The 20,586-nt window shown below is 44.9% G+C and overlaps 1 protein-coding gene across 4 annotated transcripts in view; it reads left to right on the top strand.

The window, feature by feature from the left end:
- The window catches only part of FARS2 (phenylalanyl-tRNA synthetase 2, mitochondrial), a 232,482-nt gene that overhangs the window by 74,709 nt on the left and 137,187 nt on the right, over positions 1-20,586 (top strand). The gene's annotated exons all lie outside the window — the stretch shown is intronic.

Raw genomic sequence — 20,586 nt, 5'->3', positions numbered from 1 at the left:
GAAGAGACCAACTCCCTCCTGGCTACAACCACCCTTCAGGTAGTTGTAGACATCAATGAAGTCTCCCCTGAGCCTCCTCTTCTCCAGGCTAAACAATCCCAGCTCCCTCAGCCTCTCCTCATAGGGCTTGTGCTCAAGGCCTCTCACCAGCCTTGTTGCCCTTGTGTGAACACATTCAAGAGTCTCAATGTCCTTCTTAAACTGAGGGGCCCAGAACTGGACACAGTACTCAAGGTGCGGCCTAACCAGGGCAGAGTACAGGGGCACAATGACTTCCTTGTTCCTGCTGGCCACACTATTCTTGATACAGGCCAGGATGCCATTGGCCTTCTTGTCCACTTGGGCACACTGCTGGCTCATGTTTAGGCAGCTGTCAATCAGCACCCCCAGGTCCCTCTCTGTTTGGGAGCTCTCCAGCCACTCTGACCCCAGCCTGTAGCTCTGCATAGGATTGCCGTGGCCAAAGTGCAGCACCTGGCACTTGGACTTGCTGAATGCCATCCTGTTTATGTTCCATGTCGTCACAATTTAGGAAACTACTTTATCTTCATGTGTTATTTTCTCTTTTGCAAAAATGCCTGTAAAAAAAGGTTAAGCCAGTCTAACATTAACCTTGAAACCAGCAAGACCAGTTACTTGGCTGACTGGTGCATGGTACATCTTTCTGTTCCCTAAATGAAAGCTTCTCGCTATCACGCTTGAGGCTGAGTTTAGTCCATTTGGAATCTAAGAGAGGAAAGAAGAGGTGGGAGAAGGCATGTTTGAATCTTCCAAAGTCGTTACTGCATTTGAAGCAGTTTTCCCATATGTCTGCATTGCTTCTCCTTCTCTTAGAGTTTTTTAATCAAAATTAAATTAAAGGTTTAGTAATTCACTATGATTTGTCTCCGTGGGATCCAGCAGCAGGACTAGAGCACCACACATGAGAGAAGGCTAAATAATGATGGATGTAGTTTATTAAGCAGCTCCCAAGTATGAAAAAGTGCTACTCTCTAAAAACCTTGAAGCACAACTGTTTACAGAATGGAGAAGGTGTTTTCTTCAGCTTTATTTATGCTAATGAAAATACAGCTACATAATACTATTGCATTAATACGCTGTTACGTGATGAATGCTGAACGGTTTTAATCAGCCAGGAGTTGGTCCAGTGAGCCTAATATAATTCCTCATCAGGCTAGGATACCCTGCAGGGTTTTTTCTTGTGCTGCAATATTCATTTTTGCTGTTCCCAGGACATTTATCAGGACTTCCCAGCTGAGGATGGAAAAGAGATTTTACAGGTGTGTCTCTTAACTGTTCTAAACTCCACTACACAACGCTCAGCTGAGACAGTTTCTGTTCAGCAGAGATTAGATCAAACATTTTGGGCAGTATTTCTCTTCACCAGATAGCAAATACAGCTAATTTCTGGATTTTGGTTAGGATGACAAAGCCAATCAGATCCTGGGCTCCAACAGGAGAAGTGTGGCCAGCAGGTCGAGGGAGGTGATCCTCCCCCTCTACTCAGCCCTGGTGAGACCCCACCTGGAGTACTGTGTCCAGTTCTGGAGCCCCTATTACAAGAGGGATGTGGAGGTGCTGGAACGTGTCCAGAGAAGGGCCACAAGGATGAGCAGAGGGCTGGAGCACCTCTCCTATGAGGACAGACTGAAGGAGTTGGGGCTGTTCAGTCTGCAGAAGAGAAGGCTCCGAGGTGACCTAATTGTGGCCTTCCAGTATCTGAAGGGGGCCTACAGGAAGGCTGGGGAGGGACTTCTCAGGATCTCAGGTAGTGATAGGACTAGGGGGAATGGAATGAAGCTGGAGGTGGGGAGATTCAGGCTAGATGTGAGGAGGAGGTTCTTCACCATGAGAGTGGTGAAACCCTGGAATGTGTTGTCCAGGGAGGTGGTCGAGGCCCCATCCCTGGGGGTGTTTAAGAGCAGGCTGGATGAGGCTCTGGCCAGGCTGATCTAGTGTGGGGTGTCCCTGCACATGGCAGGGGGGTTGGAACTAGATGATCCTTGTGGTCCCTTCCAACCCTGACTGATACTATGATGCTATGATTCTATTGTGCATCATTGCCTTTTAGATATGTAGCTGATGAGAGGAATGGGTGAATGCAGGTCTGCTGCATGACTGCTGAATGCTGAACCTGTGCCTCTCATCCTCTTTCCTCTGCTATTGCATGAAGAAAATAACAAAACAGTGGTTTGACATGGGCAACCAGCCTTCACAACTCCATTTCATTTATCAGAGGGTCCAGCTGAGTCATGAGACATGTCTTTAGAGGGCAACAAATGGGGAAATAAAACCCAAGCATGTTTGTGTAGGTGTGTGAGATCAGTGTCTTTCCAGTGATTACAGCTCAGTTGTGGCAGCAGTCCAGGATGAACCAGTGGCTCTAGCCTCTCCTGGCTCATTTTGGCTGGAGACTGAGAAGATTGGATTGCCCAGCTGTCTATGTGCCGGTGCTGACCATACAGGCAAGGCTTGGCTGGGGTCCTTGGTTTGAATTGTGGGTTGGTGTCACAGAGGCATCAACAAAACAGACAGCAACAGCCATCTGAAAACTGTGGATTTATTGCAATTCCTCTGCACTTCTTCAGGCACAATGAAATGGCTGGTTCAAATGTCAGTTGGGAATATACTGCTGCACAACCAGTTAAAACATGTAGAGAGAGAGGAACCAAAATGTGCACTCACTCATTCAGAAAGGGTACCCAAAATACCTACACTCACCTGAGTGAGGGTGAGGACTCCTCAGATGAGGTCACAGTCTAAGGAGTGAGGATCTGATGACTGCCAGGCTGCTTGCTGTGTGCAGACCCCCTCTCTCCACAGCAGGACTCCATTTATACCATGTCAAGAGTGCACTGTGGTCAATTTCTTAATTAGTTGGAGGGCTGAGCCTTCCTAGCAACACAAAAGCAAGGTCCAGAACTTTTGAGCCTGAAGGTACCAGCCAGTTAGTCTCATGGCATCAAGCAGATCTTTATCAGCTCCTAGCAAGCCTCAGCCCATTATCCAGTCTGTGAGGCATTTTATGTTTTCAAGGGCAGCTGTACCTGCCACAATCCACCCTCTAACCACAGCCACAACTCAACTGATTTCCCTGGAGTGGTGATGCAGTCACCTCTTGTCTCCAAAGTTAAAAGAGAGTGCAGTCTGCCTCATTGTGGATCATCATTTCCAGTATTGAGCACAACAATTTTAACATGGATTTCCTCACTGCACTTCCAATGCAGCTAATTACAATACAATTATAATCAGCATTGTAATTCCAAACACCAGTTCAAGAAAGATGTCAACACTTCACAACCATTTAATCCCTGGCATAGCAACAATTACTCTGAGTCTTTTGACACTTTATTCCATTGTGTTGGTCTGGTCCTGAAGTGGCATATGTATCAATGACTGTTGTCCCAATCCCCACCCCATGATGTAAGTTCATCAGTCTGGTTGAGTTGGCATTGTCCAGTGTTTTGGTTGCATTTCTTCCAGTGAAACATCAAGATGCTCTGCTCTGTCAGTTTCCTGTAAGAAAACACAGACCTGGCCTCAGTTTGGAAACCAGGTTTCAGGCTTAGAAGTTGGGGATTATCCACCGAGCTCTCATACAGTGGGCTTTCCCATTCCCATCCAGGGCTCCTGAGGGGTGGGTTGTCCTGTGACTGCCCCCTTGTGGTTATTTGTTTGCCTGGTTCATAGAATCAGAACCATTCAGGCTGGAAAAGACCTTTAAGATCATCAAATCCAATGCCAAGTCCACTGTTAAACCATGCACCTCAGCACCACATCTACAAATGTCTTTGAAACTCCTCAAGGGAGTTACCTGAACATCCTGTTCCAGGACTTGACAGCCCTTTCAGGGAAGAAATTTTTCCTAATATCCAAACTAAACCTCCCCTACTGCAACTTGAGGCCATTGCCTCTTGCCCTATTGCTTGCTCCCTTGAAAGAAGAGACCAATACCCACCTAGCTCCAGGCTCTTTTCAGGTAGATATAGAGAGCGAGGTCTAGATATAGAGGATATAGATATTCTAGATATAGAGAGCAAGGAGTCACTGGGAGAACTGGTGTTGTTAGCCTGGGGAAAAGGAGGCTGGTTGCCCAGAGAGATTGTGGAATCTCCTCCTCTGAAGAGATTTCAAGCCCACCTGGACACTGTGGTCTTGGGCAACCTGCTGTGGGTGACCCTGCTGTAGCAGCGAGGTTGCACTGGATGATCTCCAGAGGCTCCTTCCAACCCCCACCATGCCGGGATTCTGTGAGTATCTGGGGTTTCTTTAAATGTGACCCTACGACAAAGGCACAAGCTACTACTTTATTTTCACAGCAGAGCTGCTTCTAGCTGAAAACAAAGTATAAATAGGTCTGTTTCTCTGCCATTAATCAATACAAAATAATTTCAGTAGAAGCAAACCTCTGCATCCTAGGATAGAGGAAGAAGCACTCAGTATTGTGTCAATGCAATTCAGTGAAAAGAAAAGTGATTTTTGAAGTGATTTTTGTGGTGCCCCATCAGTGCTTCTGTGTTTGGCATCTTCATGGCTGGCAAAGAAACACCAAATCTTTAAAAAAAAGGAGAGAGAGTAGGGTGCAACATCTTCAATCTGTGTAATGTTTATATACTTGGCTGGTAACTGGTTTTACTTATTGTGTTACAGACCACATACAAACACTGACATCACCCTGGAGTTTTCTACTGCATCCTTTTAAGTAAATGGTATCTAAAATCCAGAGGGTGTGCAGTTAGATGAGAGAGATGGAAACTGGAGTCACCCTAAACCTAAAGTTTAGGAGAAGCTGCAGGAGTAGTGCAACCAGTCATTGCCTACAGACCTCTATGGGCGCTCTGATGTCAGACAGAGAATGGCCTGCTGGTTTTGCCCTTTCTTCATGGGTCAGTAATTGGAACAAACTTCTCTAACAGCCATTAGAGACCTTCCCCCTGCTTCTGGTATCTTTCATTAAATTGGCCCTCAGGCTTAAAAGTTTTCAGGGTAAAGGGGAAGAACAACATCCACATACACCAGGCATGCCCAGAGCATGAGATCAGGTTGGCATTGTGATTGTAGACTAAATTTAGATAATCATTCTTAGAGGTGGAAACACAGTCACCACCGTACCAAAAATGTCAATCCTTTACTTAACAGCCAGCCTCTTGTCTTCTGTTCTCTCCATCACACCTGCAGATGTGGTACTCAGTGGTAAGAGGAATCATTAATTCTTTCCTTGAAAGGCTCAGCTTTGAGAAAGCCAGTGTTCCCCTGCTATGACCTTCTTGCTGCCTTATGATACTCTGCAGAAAGAGAAAATCAGCAACTCTTTCCTTGAAAGACTCACATTTGAAAAGCTGGAGTTCCCCTACAGTGACCTTTTTTGCTGCTTTACTCATATCTCCCTTTCATTATTTCTCTTCTCATGGGGACTGAAGAAAAATGCATACACCTTAAGTTAGGGAAAAGCTCAGTGACTGTGCAATTCACAGGTGGAGTTTAAGGAAGGTGGACTAAGGGGCACTGAATCTGTAATTGCTTTTATGTGTTCCATACGTTTGTGCAATACAAAGCTGGCAGGGCCTTCCTGGGCTCCCAGGAGACACCCAAAAGGCTTCCTAGCAGATAAGAGTAATTGCAGCAAGTATGCTGGCAGCTGAAGGACAACCCCGTGACAGTTTTCAAACCACAGCTGAGAAAACTGTGTCAGGGATGTGTGACAGCAGGGGAGATGCCTGCATGAGCTCATCAGCTCTGTTCTGCACTACCTGTGGATGTCTTGCACAAGATACTGGATTTAGAGCGCTGTGATTTGTCACAAGCCTTGCTTTAGAATCCCAGAATAAAATCGTATCATCGTTTCAGTCGGAAAAGACCTCTAAGGCCGAGACTGAGTCTGACTTCTTAAGACCGAGTAACTAACTTTACCAATCCTGGTGCTAAACCGTGTCCCTCATCACCACATCTCTGCATCTTTTAAACACCTCCAAGGCTGGGGATTCAACCACTGCCTTGGGAAGCCTGTTCCAAGCCTTGACAACCCTTTCAGGGAAAAAATTCATCCTAATGTTCAACCTAAAGGTTCCGCGTTTAACTGGAGGCTGTTTCTTTTGTCCTGTTGCTTGTTTCTTGGAAGAAGTGACTGGCCCCCACCTAATTCCAACGTCCTTTCAGACAGTTGTAGAGAGCAAGGAGGTCTCCCCTAAGCTTCCTTTTCTCCAGGCTAAACAACCCCAGTTACCTCAGCCACTGCTCCCTCCTCTTAAGACCTGTTTCTCAGACTCTTCACCAGCTTTGTTGTCTTTATCTGGACCTGCTCCAGTACCTCAATGTGTGCCTTGTAGTGGAGGCCCCAAAACTGAACACAGAACTCAAAATATGGCCTCACCAGTACGAATGTACTCCTGATTTGGGACATATGCCTTGGGCACAAAAAGTGTTTGACAGGTGATTAAAGCCTCTGTTGAGGGCCTGTGACCTGGTCCACTGACATTGATTTTCTTGCTCAGCTCCCAGCTTGTTCTTGTAGAATGACAGTTTTAGTTTGGCTAATCTGGTGTATGGCCTTGCTTGCCATGTCTGCAGAGGTGTGAAATGGAAATGGAAGTCTTCCTCCGGGAGAGCAGAGAAGCATGACAAGTCGTCGTGGTGAGGCTAAGGGTGGGACTGGAGTAAAATGCTATTTTAGGAAGCAGTTGAGCACTGGTGAAAATAGAGAATAACAAAGATGCAGTAGCTGTTTCTTGTCAGATGAAGTGTAATAGACACCAGCAACTCGAACAGGAACAGTGAAAAGGTCTGGAGAATCACACTTTTTTTATTTGTGTTGAATATTCTTTCCTAAATGAAAATAGGGGAGGCTTGGTTTGATTTTGTTGTTTTTTATGAGGATGTGTCAACTGAAAGATCTCAAGGTGAACTGTAAAGTCTGATGCCTTGGAGGGGCTGATGTTTGCCCAGGGTCTTGTTTTGCTCTTCCACTACTCCTTGACCTTACCAGACTCCACACTTCCTGCAGTGGAGTCCTGCCTTGCTGAAAACTCCTCAGTCACTGTTGGCCATCATGCAGCTATTCATAAGATGAGATAGTTTGGCACCAGTCAAGATTAGATCACCTGTAGATGTGAGATGGCAGGTGCTGAGTGGTGTGCAGTAGGGCTGACATAATGGTTGGAGTATGGACTTCTGAGAGAGGCTCACAGCCTCTGACTCCTGGGAAAGATGTAGGAGCGAGGTGTTGATGAGAGGGTTATTGAGAGCATATTGTCTCTTTGACAGGTAGCACCCTCCAGCCTCTGCTGAATACCTACCAGCACGCTTACTTTGGGATGTGAAAATACAGACTGGTACTCTGCCCTTCTGACATGGACAGCCTTGCTTCATCCAGGTATAGGTGATAGAGCTTCCCCTCCAGCAAGAAGGGTTAGGAGATGCTGTTCTTCCAGAGACAGAGCAACTGTGGGGTTTTGTGCTTACTAATGAATTGCATCAGTGCAAGGAGCCCCCAAAAGGGCTTACTGTTCTTGAACAAGTAAAAAGCACTGAAAAATGCTCACTGCAGAGCTCAAAAGCTTGCATTGACCTGCAATGCCAGTGGCAAGTAATGAGCAAACAAACTAGCAAGTGTAGGGAAAACTGATTCAAGTCATTGTCATCTTGTCCCTCTCAACTAATAATCACCTTCTGAGTGTTAGTGGTCACAGTGCTGCCAGTCAGCTTGCCCAGAATAAGATCCTTGCTGTGGTGTCTGCACTGCAGCCACACAAACAAGATCTTTGCTGGACATTATTTTACTAGCACCTTATAATAGTATTCTTTTTACTGCCTTGAAGATCAAGATATATGCTGACAAGGCTCATGCTGAAGAGTTCTACTTCAGCTCTCTGATCAAAATTTAGGACTGTTGTCTACCGTACAAAGTCATTTTGAGAGGTATCCAACTTGAGCAGTTCCAAAATCCATTTGTCATTGTTGCTTAGGAGCACTCAATGGTTTTGATGCATTTTCAGTCTCTGCTTACAGCACTCTCTAATGTTTTCAAGGCACTTGGCTTGGTGGCTATGTTCCATTGCTGCATAGGTAGGATTTTTTTTACTTTATTTAAAACACTCTGTACTTGCAGCAGCTGTGACTTGAGCCCATCAAGGTAAAAAGAAGGCATTTTTATTGCTGCTGCAAATCTTTCTGGACTGGGTGCTTGTAAGTACCTAGCATTAAAGACTGAAAGCCAGCCACACTGGCTGCTAAGACTCTGTGGGGGCAAAGTGAGACTAATGCCTATTTCCAGCCCCTCTGGTGAGAACTGCTAAGAGCAGAGAAAACCCCCTCTGTCCTCCCCAGCATGTCAAAATCCAGCAGCTAGCTGCTAATTGCCTTTAGAGTGATTCACATGCCATCTGCCATCTCTGGGATCTTTTGTTGTCTCTGGTAGGCTCGAGGCAGTTCCATAAACTTCATGTGGTGGTTCTGTTGGTGACACTGACTCGGTGCAGCACAGTAAAAACAGCGAGGAATTAAGACGCTGTTTATGTGCTGTCACCCTTCAGCCTCGGGGATAAGGAGAGGAAAAAAGCAAGAAAGATGTGTGCCACTAAGTGTTCCCCATGCCACCCTGTCCTCACAGAAAGCAGCTCACGGATGGTGGGAGCGAGACAGAAAAAAGAAGTGCAGAGGATTGTCATGTATTTGTGTATCACAAGACACCTGCAAAGCAGGGTTGAGCAGAGGAGAGCGTGACCTCTCTGTGCAGTGGCTGGGGAGGCAGAAGGAGTCCGGTGTGCTGGGAGAGGTGAAGGTGCCGCTCCTGTCACAACTTATGTAACGGTTGCATAAGAGTACTGATGCCATGACTGTCAAAAACATGCCTGAAGGATGGGATTTTTCCCTCCCTCTCATTCCTTATGGCTTGAATCAGAAGCTGAGTCCAAGATGTGCTGTTTACTCCTCTGCATAGACAGGGACTGTCTCTACCCCCTACTCTAGGGGAGCTGGGCGGCTCCTGCTTTTGTTTAATCCTTGCTTTTAGTTCTTATTTCTCCTCTTTCTTTTCCTGTTTTTTTTTTCTTTCCTTTGCCAGCATCTACATTTTGATATCATTGCTGCTGCTATGGCTTTCAATAATCAAATGTTTTATCAGTGTTTTCTACAGCCACCTGGATGGTTGCTGCAATCCTAGCTTGTTTTAAAGGGCTCTCTTCAAAGCAGAGATGCTGCAGAATCTCATCCATTTTTTCTTTCCCCCATTCAGGCTCTCTTCAAGAATGCAGATGTGCATCATCTATAAGCAGGCTCATGAAGCAACTTAATATGTTAGCGTGTTAGGGAATGGGGTGGTGAGGGAGGGTGAGAACATGACATTATCCAATCAGTCCGTTCAAAACTGCAATCCCAGTGCTGTTTTTCCAGGCACTCAGGGATACACCATTGGAGGGTGTTGTAGACCTCAGTCAGTGCAGGCTGCCTTGCATGCCAGTGAATAAATTAATCTGGGAACAAGAAGTCAGAAAGGTGACCGGGATCGACGGCCTCCTCATTCCCCAGGCAAGCTTTTTGCCAGCTGAGCTGGGGGTCAGTGAGTTCATTTAGCTTGGCTGAGCAATGGCACTTTGGTATAATCCTCCAAACCCTCTAAAGCACCACAGCACTGTTAGTTTCTGCTGCTGCAGCAATTTGTTTGTTTCTGGGTTTTATTTGAAGCTTTTGGCTCGCCTTTTTATTTCTTGTTAAATGCATGTAATTACTGGAGTCTGAAAAAGCAATTGGGTTTATATGACCTGTTTGGCTGGTGTTGATGAGGTGATGAGAGCAATGCTTCAATCAGACAGAGGATTCCCCCAGGGCAGGTCTGGTCCCACCAGTGCATCCCTGTCCTCCTGACAGGAGAGGGAGGGAGGGGGGCTGCAGCCTGCTGCAGCAGCTGAGGACCAGCCGTTGCCATGGAAATAGCTAATACCACTGAAAAGTGGAGAAGGGGCACTCCATAGACTCATGGAATCATTTAGGTTGGAAGAGACCTTTAAGTCTGAGTCCAACTGTTAACCCAGCACTGCAAGGGCACCACAAAACCATGTCACTCATCACATCTATGCAGCTTTTAAGTCCCTTCAGGGATGGGGACTCCACCACTACCCTGGGTAGCCTGTTCCAGGGCTTGACAACCCTTTTAGTGCAGAACACCAGCTTAATGGAGACCAAAAGAAGAGCAAGCGCCCTGTCAGGCATCCCAGATGGAGATTTAATTTCCTCCCTCTTCCCCCACCTTTCTGGCAGTGCTCCTTCCTGAAAGGCAGGAATATCAAGCGTCTGAGGTGCGAGGTGCTCAGCCAGCTCTGCCTCTCTTCTCCCTTCCCAAAGGCCAAGGGCAGCATATTGATGGCTGTCTAATAGGGAAGAGGGGAGGGGGGAAAGGGCATGAGGCTTTCATGAAGGAGTGTGCACCACTTGCCACTGGGGCTTTAGTGGGTATCATGGGATTTGTTTGCAGCATATGCGAAGCTGTTAATGATTGAAAAATTACCACAACAATTAGTCATGGATCGCTGAAGGCAAGGCCCCCAAATGCTGTGGACAATATGATTAAATCCATGTATGTGACAATTAACTCTCCTGCAGGTTTATCCACCAAGGAGATGGGAAGAAGATGGGGGGAAAAAAAAAATGACAGGCGAGAATAATGTGGCAGAATGGACCTGATACAGCTGGCACTATCAATTTTAATCTGACACTGAATTAATCACACTTGGATTAATCCCCTTCTTATTGCACCACTCTGGTTGCCTGTTTATGTATATTCTCCTTCCTTTGTGTGCCACACGGAGGCATGACGGATTTAATTCCTGTCCGGTCCATGTTCTCACATTTAAAAGGCAAATCCTTCAGTCATGCCATGTTGGAGGCAGTCTGTGGTGCAATTACCTCGTAAAAAATTAGCAGAGTTCAGATGTACTGCGCCGTGAATCCCCTCCTGTGTCACAGCTGAGTAACTCTCAATAAATATTTGTCCACCCAGTGTTCTCCCCGGGTGGATGGAGCACTGGTTGTCCGGCCAGGCAGCCAGCCGTGCAGGCGCATCAGTAATGCTGTGCTTGTGCATTTGTGTTGCCGTTGGGTAAAAGTCGGTGCTTTTTCACTGCTGAGTCTCATACTCATGATCGGACCAAAAGCAACCCCTTGGTAATGTTTACATGTTATGTTGCTGCAAAGATTCAGGTTGGAAATGGAAGAAGGTCTGATGCAGGAGCTGGAGAGTGCAGGGACAGATTACCTGGCATCCAGCAGTGTGCCCAAGGTGGCCAAGAAGGCCAACAGCATCCTGGCCTGTATCAAGAACAGTGTGGCCAGCAGGAGCAGGGAGGTCATTGTGCCCCTGTACTCTGCACTGGTTAGGCCACACCTTGAGTACTGTGTCCAGTTCTGGGCCCCTCAGTTTAAGGACATCGAGACACTTGAACGTGTCCAGGGAAGGGCACAAGGCTGGGGAGAGGCCTTGAGCACAAGCCCTATGAGGAGAGGCCTGAGGGAGCTGGGGTTGTTTAGCCTGGAGAAGAGGAAGCTCAGGGGAGACCTTACTGCTGACTACAACTACCTGAAGGGAGGTTGTAGCCGGGAGGGAGTTAGTCTCTTCTCTCAAGCAACCAACACCAGAATAAGAGGACAGTCTCAAGCTGTGCCAGGGGAAGTTTAGGCTGGAGGTGAGGAGAAAGTTCTTCGCTGAGAGAGTTGTTCACCATTGGAATGGGCTGCCCAGGGAGGTGGTGGAGTTACCATCCCTGGAGGGGTTCAAGAGGGGACTGGATGTGGCACTTGGTGCCATGGTTTAATCATGATGTCTGTGGTGACAGGTTGGACTTGATGATCTTTGATGTCTCTTCCAACCTTAGTGATACTGTGATAAATAGTTTCAAAAGATAAGACTTTGAAAGGAAAGGAAGTACTAATGTTTGCCAGACACTGCTGAAGTCTTGAAACCTGATGAAGTCTTTTGCAACCTCCTCTGTGTGACCCTGCGTGGGAGTTGAACTAGTTGTTACTGGGGAGATTTGGACTGGATGCCAGAAAAAAAATTCACTATTTGAACTATTAAACATGGGAATAAACTCTCAAGGGAAGTGGTGGATTCCTTTACATCAGACACTTTCAAGGCCCAGCTTGACAGGATGCTGGGCTGTCTCGTTTAAATTGTATTCTTACCCTTAAAGGTTGGACTAGGTGATCCTTGAGATCCCTTCCAACCTGGCAGTCTGTGATTCTATGAATCTGCGAATCTCCAGAGGTCCCTTCCAACATCCACCATGCTGGACTTCTGGGAAAGGGGTAGGTTAATGGAGTAGACTAACCACAGCTTAATTTCACCTGCAGCTACTGCATATCTCTCCCTGTTTTCTTCTCTTCCTATCCTTTCTGTCTTTATTTTGTAATCTCTACAGAAGACGCTCTAACTTTGAATTCAGATTTACTCCAGACACATCTGTAGGCATGCTGCAAAGATCCAGTTTTACTGCAACATATTAGTGTTGTGGTCTGCAATAATGCTTAACATCATTTCAAATGTTCAGGTTGCTTCTCTGTGTCATACCTTTTCTGGCTTTTAAAATCTCAGTGAAAACATTGGAGATTTTAAACTGTGTTCTTAGACAAAGTGATTTAAAGGCATACATGTTTCCTTTCACATGACCAGTAAACTCTCTGCTGCTTTAAAATGTCAAACTTTATATCCAGAGTCCTCCATGTATCAGTAACTTGAAAACACAAACCAGCTTCTTTTAGAGTTCTTGTCCTCCTGATGCCAGAGAACACAATCTGTACTTCTGCTCTGACCTTTGTGGCTTAAGTACAAAGAAGTGAGCAAGTCCTGTGAAGTCAGTGGGCAAGAAAGGTATTGGTGACCTTGAGATGTAATTTGGTGCCCAAAGGAACTTTGTGTGGACAATGGAGATTCAAAAGGTGGTTTGGTGGTAGGTACATCAGTCATTTCTCTCACTTCTGTGTATTTCTGCATAAGAATTTGGTCTCTGTCACTCTTTTCTTTCTTTTTTTCCACTTTGTTGGAAATCTCCAGGGAAATAACCAAAAATATGTTTAATACGAAACGTTTAAATGCATCAGCCCAAATGGTGATGCTGTACTCTGAGAGATGTGTAGGAAGTTGATATTAGGGTTGATCTGGCAATAGTTCTAGTCTCAAAATGCCCTAAGAAATTACAAAAGGGTTTATTTTGGGTTCTTCTAGTGGTGACAGGTTGGGGTTTTTCAACTTACTTTGTCCTTTGGTGAGATGAGTTTTAGGTTCCTTTTGCATCTTGAGGCAGCTCAGAAGAGCCATTGAGTGTATGATAAACATGTATCAGAGGATTTCTAGCCCCAATGGGCAGCAGGGATAAAACTGACTTACATCAATATCAAAATGTTGTCTTTGCAGGTGCCATGAAATGCTAACAGTACAAATTTGGTTTCTTCTTCCTGCTCCCCCATTTCCCTGACAGTTGTACTCACTGCTGCTGTTTCATAGCAAATACTTGCTGATGATGGAACTAACTGACAACTATAGAAGTTACTTCTTTATTAAGTAATTTATGAAGTGATTAGGAGACCGTTTATATCGATTGTATTAACACCACTAGTTGAGGAAATTAGTAAGAAGAAAGTCTGAGATGGTCTGTGATGCATTTTTCAAGCATACTTTGTTTCATTTCCTCCTGAGACTTCAAATCACTGGGGTATGATCCATTAAAACATGATTGCTTGGGCCTTCTTACACTGGATGGTCCATTGGCCAAATGCACATTACATTTTACACCCATCAAAGTCTATTTAAATTTAATTAAGATTCATCAGAATTATTTACTATGTTTGCATTGTGAATAGAGTGAGAGTCACTTGCCTTAAGTTTGGTGAACAAGAACTGAGTTTCACTGCACAGTTACCACTTCAGTAAGTGCTACTGGCACACTTAAGAAGAGTGTGGCCAGCAGGTTATTTGAGCTCCTCCTTCCATTCTCCTCTGCCCTAGGGAGTCCATATCTGGAGTATTGTGTCCAGTTCTGGGCTCCTTAGTTCAAGAGAGACTGGGAGCGACCAGAGTGTCCATTAGAAGGTACAAAGGTACTGAGGAGACTGAAGCATCTCTCCAAGGAGGAAAGGATGAGACCTGAGGCCATTTAGCCTGGAGAAAAGCAGACCGAGAGAGGATCTTCTCAATCCTGATCAATACCTAAAGGGTGGGAGGCAAGAGGATGGGGCCAGACTCTTTTCAGTGGTGCCCAGCAGCAGGACAAGGGGCAGTGGCCACAAATTGGAACCCAGGAAGTTCCACCCAAATATGAGGAAAAAATTTCATTCCTGTGTGGGTGCCAGAGCTCTGGATCAGGCTTCCCAGAGAGATTGTGGAGTCTCCTTCTTCCACTCTGGGTTTTGTAGTTTCCTTTACAGACATGGATCTGGATAGGGACAATACAACCCCCAAGTGCTAGAAGTATCTCACTGTGGCTGTGAGAACAGAATTACTTAGAGTACCATGTTCCCAGCTAATGTCTGTCATAAAGCTCTCTTTTCTTTAGCCAACAGAGAGTATATTCTAGACAAACAGGCCAGGCTTGATCTTTCTTTCAAGGGTGGTGATATTTAGGAAAATTCAGACAAAGTTATTGGGTTTTATTCCTCTAAAACAGTTATGAAACTGCAGATGTATAAGAATATGTAAATAGGGGTTTCTTTATGTGTATATATTGAAGTTCATAAACACCTGAACTATTCCAGAGTTAAAAGAACTGCAAATATTTTCTCTGTCTAAAATCCAAAATAAAGACTCTGGGTGTCAGTACTACCATTTCCGAGAATGTCTTTGTGGAATGAGATAATTAAAGAAGTAGAGAGGCAGGAGTAATTTACTGAAACCAATCTCTTTGGTTTTACTTATGTTACTGTGAGTGACCCATAAATGTATTTGAATGTAAAGCTTTGGTTATCCTCCTGTGAATTTATTACAGACAAACTGCTATTATTACATGCTCTAGGAGAATATAATATAAAAGTCAGCATATACTTTTTATTCTTAATTTGTATATGCTGCAACTTTCTGAAGATGATAAATAGGATGCAGGGTTTCAGGTGATGCACTGCCTGACAGACACACTCATTTTGTGCTTTCTGGTCTCACTGATGACAAGCCAGTCAATTTCGTCTGGTATGAATTGTTTCTTACAGTCAAAGGAAATATTGTGCTCTCAGGAAGCCCTCTGCTGTAAGGACAGGCTGAGAGAGTTGGGATTATTCAGCATGTAGAAGAGAAGGCTCTGGGGAAACCATCTTTTGGCCTTTCAGTACTTAAAGGGGCTGATAAGAAAGATGGGGACAGACATTTTATCAGGGCCTGTTGTAACAGGTCAAGGGGTGATGGTTTTAAACTAAAAGAGGGAAATTCTTTACAATGAATGTGCTGAGATACTGATCGCCCAAGGAGATGGTAGATGCCCCATTCCTGGAAACATTTCAGGTCAGGTTGGTTGAGACTCTGAGCAGCCTGATGTAGTGGAAGATGTCCCTGCTTGCTGCATGGGGATTGGACTAAATGAGTTTGAAAGGTCCCTTCCAACCCAAACCGTTCTATGAAATGGAAGCATATTAAAAACACTTCTAATGCTTGCCCTTTACCGCTCAGAGCTGGCTTCCAAACAACCACCCTTCCTCAGCAGAAGTAAAGCCTTTGTCCAGCTGATTAGCTAGGGGGAAAAAAAAAATCCATCTCTTGGAGACCTTTGCGAGGTCATTAGTGAAGCCTTCTTTTCAGAATGTGAATAAGCCACCTGCCTTTCATAGCCCAGGGGAGCCCAAAGGCAGCATGTGTCTTGGAGCACAGCACAGAGCAGCATCTGCATACTGCCAGACTGATCTGCTAATAGCCAAGGGAAGGGGGAGGAGTGATGCCAGGGGTGAAGAGAAGTGCTGAAACCTTGCAAAGTGTTAAGCAGTGCTCACCTATTTATTAGACAGTTAATGCTGCCTGTAGCCTTACCAGTGGAGGATGAAAGAAGTGGGACATGTTGCAGAGAGTTAATTGGTCTTAGAACTGCATGTTGTAATTACTAGCTCACTTTCTTCTCCACAAAGGAAAAAAAGATCCCAGAAGGGACCAAAGCTGAGACAGTTTTCATCTGCTAAATATCATGTTTGTTTTTAAATATTTCTATTCTTTTTTGTTTATGAAAGAGAAAGATGATTTCCCTGTCAGACCTGCAAGAACACCCCTACCTGATTCTGACACCTTTTAATGATCATCCTTTGTAGGTGATGGGGTGGAAAGAGGTGATGTTCTGTGTGCTTTGAAATAGGTTGTGGAGCATGCATTGGTCTCTGAGAGAATTTTAGGGTCATTTCAGTTATCTCTGGTTTTCCTTTTCATGATAAATTGAAAATTCTCTCTCTGTATACAGTCATTGTGTAGCCCCAAGAGCATGCAAATGTGTGGGTAACAGCAAGGGACAGAACCACCTGTAGGAGAGATGAATGACAGAGCCATGGGCAAAGGGGCTGGAGATTTTAATAGTATATATAATACATATTGCATTGTATATCTGGGGAAGAGTAACACCAGGCACCAGTACAGACTGTGGGTTGTCCTGCTGGAAAGCAGTTCCATGTAGAAAGACCTGGGAGTCCTAGTGGACAGCAAAAAGGCCAATGGCATTCTGGGATGCATTATGAAAAGTGTGTCCAGCAGGTCTACGGAGGTTCTGCTCCTCTTCTGCTCTGCCTTGGTGAGACCTCACCTGGAATACTGTGTCCAGTTTTAGGCTCCCCAGTTCAAGAGAGAGAGACCTGCTGGAGAAAGTGATTCAGTGTGGCACTTGGTGCCACGGTCTAATCATGAGATCTGTGGTGACAGGTTGGACTTGATGATCTTTGAAGTCTCTTCCATCCTTTGTGATACTGTGATACTGTGAAAAGTCCAGCAGAGCTGCAGTAACCTGGTGGCCACACTCTCTCATTAATGCAATGTCTAAGCAGATGCAAACACACCCTACTCAGTACTATCCTTAGTTAACAGAACAAGTGAGGTGTGTTCTCCTGTTGCAGTGGAATATAGAGCATGCAGTACCAGCAGTGCTGGGTTTATGCCTTGTATTCTAATGCAAATGATATTTTTGGAATTATTGACAGGGAACACAAGTTCTCTGTGTGTTATATGGTAATGTTTTAAAAATACTTCCACAAGGAAATTGTTTCAATTCAATTTGTGGGAAAGACACAAGGCAATTAGTTATTTTTTAAATTGTTTTTATTGAGGATGAGTAATTTTCAGTTCACTATTAATTGATATTTAAAGTCTTAATCTTCCTGTAGAAATAAGCTCTTTCTCTTTCCACTTGACAGCATCCATTTCATCATTATGGTCTTGCAGTTGAATCTCCTCTGAGTATATAAACTCTAAATATTTGTCCAGCCACACTTTCTCACTTGTGCTCCTATTTGCTCCGTGTCTTGCAGGCTAGGGACAAAACCAGTTGTGATATTAAGCAGGAGATTCAATTGTGAACTCTTTATTTTGACTCATTTGGGGGAAATATGCTTTCAAATAAATCAGGTTGCAGTAGTAAGTCACAAAGGTTGGTGTTCCTGTTGTCTGACAACACAATTCTTTTCCCAAGGACTGTCTAAGTAAAAAGAAGGAGTTTGCTTCCTTCTTCAGGTCTGTTTATTTGTTGCAGTTTAATTGTGGCAGCTTAGCAAACAGTTGTTCTAGAAATACATTATTTGCTGCTGCTGGACAGGTCTATGAGGAAGAGAAGGATATCAAAAAGGGACAACTGTTTCATCCCTATTGGTATCATTAAGTGCAGTCTACGATCATATCACATGGAGGAGGAGGAGGAAGTTTGCAGCCCTCCATCTTCAGCTTGATTGTTTCCTCCAGCCCTGATTTGTGCTTGCAATGTAGAAAAGACAAATCTAGCCTATGTTTCAGCTTTCCCCTCATCTGTAACTGCCCTTTGTATTCTCTCAGCAGGCACAGAGACCTCCTCCCCCAGCCCCATCTCAGTTTTATCCCCCACTGGTGAAGCAGATTTACCTCCCCACATGAACAGCAACTTCGGCTTCCCCTTCAGTTTGGTTGGCATTTAGGGTAGAGGTGGGTAGAACATCAAAAGGAACTTTTGGCTCAGTTTAATGGTAATGCCACTCTACAGCTCAGATGTGATATGAATCATAGAATCATTTTCCTAGGACAACACCGTTAAGGGCCATCAAGTCCAACCATTGCTAACTCTACCAAGTCTGGTGCTAAACCATGTCCCTCAGCATCACATCTCTGCATCTTTTAAACACCTCCAGGGATGAGGATTCAACCACCTTCCTGGGAAGCCTATTCCAGTGTTTGATAACCCAAAATAGGGCCTTATAGCAGCTTTAGGTGAAAAACCTTCTTTCCATTGTTAATTTCTTTCTTGTTTTCATAGCTAGAAATAAATGAAGCTTTTGATACCGTCTCACATAACATCCTTGTAGATAAACTCAAAAAAGGCGGGTTAGATGATTGGACCATAAGGTGCACTGATAACTGGCTCAACAACAGAGTTCAGAGAGCTGTCATCAGTGGTGCAGAGTCCAATTGGAAGTCTGTGGTTAGTGGTGTTCCCCAGGAATCAGTCCTGGGTCTGGTTTTGTTCAGTATCTTCACCAATGGCCTGGATGAGGGGATTGAGTGTTCCCTCAGCAAGTTCACTGATGATATGAAACTGTGGGATGTGGCTGACGCACTGGAAGGCTGTGCTGCCAGCCAGTGAGATCTGGACAGGCTGGAGAGCTGGGTGAGAGTGAACTTCATAAAGTTCAGTAAGGACAAATGTAGAGTCCTGCATCAGGGAAGGGGTAACACCAGGCACCAGTACAGACTGGGGGTCATCCTGCTGGAAAGCAGCTCCATGGAGAAAGACCTTGGAGTCCTAGTGAACAGCAAGAGGGCCAATGGCATTCTGGGGTGCATTACGAAAAGTGTGTCCAGCAGGTCTATGAAGGTTCTTCTCCCCTTCTACTCAGCCTTGGTGAGACCACAACTGGAATACTGTGTCCAGTTTTTGGCTCCCCCATTCAAGAGAGACAGGGATCTGCTGGAGGGAGCCCAATGCAGAGATACAAGGATAACTGAGGGACTTGAACATCTCTCCTCTGAAGAAAGACTGAGAGACCTGGAGCTTAGTCTTGAGAAGAGAAGGCTGAGAGGGGATCTTATCAATGTCTATAAATATATGAGGGGTGGGTGTCAAGATGAAGGTAATGGTCTCTTTTCAGGTGCCTGGTGATAGGACAAGGAACAATAGGTACAAGCTAGAACAGAGGTTCCACCTCAGTACAAGCAGACACTTCTTTATGGTTAGGGTGACAGAGCATTGGAAGAGGCTGCCCAGAGAGGCTCTGGAGTCTCCATCTCTGGAGACTTCCCAAACACACTTGGATATGTTCCTGTGCAGCCTGCCCTAGGTGATCCTGCTTTGGCAGGGGGGTTGGACTTGATGACCTCTAGAGGTCCCTTCCAACCCCTAACAGCTGTGATTCTGTGAAGCTGTATTCTTGAATGAGTTTTTCCTTCCTAGGAAGGCTTGTCTGTAGCAAAGGACTCAATGTGTAAATACTTCTTGTTTGCTTAAAATAAAGACAGTGCCTTGGAAATAAATTATTTGGAATTTCCTTCTTAGCATATCTGACAACTTAGTGGGGCAGCATTTGGTTGCTACAACACACGCTTTGCTACAAGACAGGACAAGCTTCCAACTGTGCCTGCAGAAGGCATTTGAATTTCTGTTCACATACAGCACAGAATAAAAATGTCATGTTTGGAGGAGGGTTATTGTTGTTTATGCAGCTTTGCTGAAAGAATTGCAGAGTAAATGATTGGCTTGTACTACAGCACAGTATTAGAACAAGAACCGATTGCATTATTAGCTGACAAGTTGTGAGTGGCCTGGATGCTTTCATGTGCTCCCATGTAAAACTGCTTTGAAGATTACCAGTCTGTCTGTTATGTCTCTCATCCTTTTTAACATCATATTCAGGTCGCTCTTACATCACTTGCCCTGTGATAATTCCTAGAGCTATCAGCCCCTAGTATTTGTTCAGCCTAAGGAGGCTGGGCAGGTGTAGGAGAAAAAGGTCAGATTGTGAGGGAGAATATTCTGTGGTCTGAATTTTGGAGTAAATTAGTATTTTACTCCTGGTCATAAAGGGCCTGCATTTGGAGCACTATCAGTCTGAGTCTATGTGCATGTGCTCTTGATTGCTTGGCAGCCAGGCTCCACTTTGACTTTTGGGTTGGCAGAAGTAATGATGCTGGAAGGCCCAAGTACAGAAGAGTAAGTGGCACTTGAAAGCCTTTGCTGGTAAACTTCAGCAGCAGCACCTCTGCCTTGAGACACATGCTGCTTCCACAAGGTGAAAATGCAGACTGCCAAGACAAAGTTTAGGACTGAGCAACCTGCTGTGGGTGACCCTGCTAAAGCAGGGGTGACTGGACTACAAATTTGTCAGAGGTCTTCCAAACCCCATCATGCAGGAATTCTAGGTATTAACAAATACGGGATTATTCACATCCATCTATGTGGGGAATGAAGTTGC

Source organism: Melanerpes formicivorus, unplaced genomic scaffold (genome assembly GCF_026170545.1).
Source record: "Melanerpes formicivorus ecotype bairdi unplaced genomic scaffold, bMelFor1.0.p_v2 SCAF_69, whole genome shotgun sequence".
In the NCBI taxonomy this organism is placed as follows: Eukaryota; Metazoa; Chordata; class Aves; order Piciformes; family Picidae; genus Melanerpes; species Melanerpes formicivorus.
The sequence above is the reverse complement of the archived record's forward strand: the minus strand, read 5'-3'. Positions and strand labels throughout refer to the sequence as shown.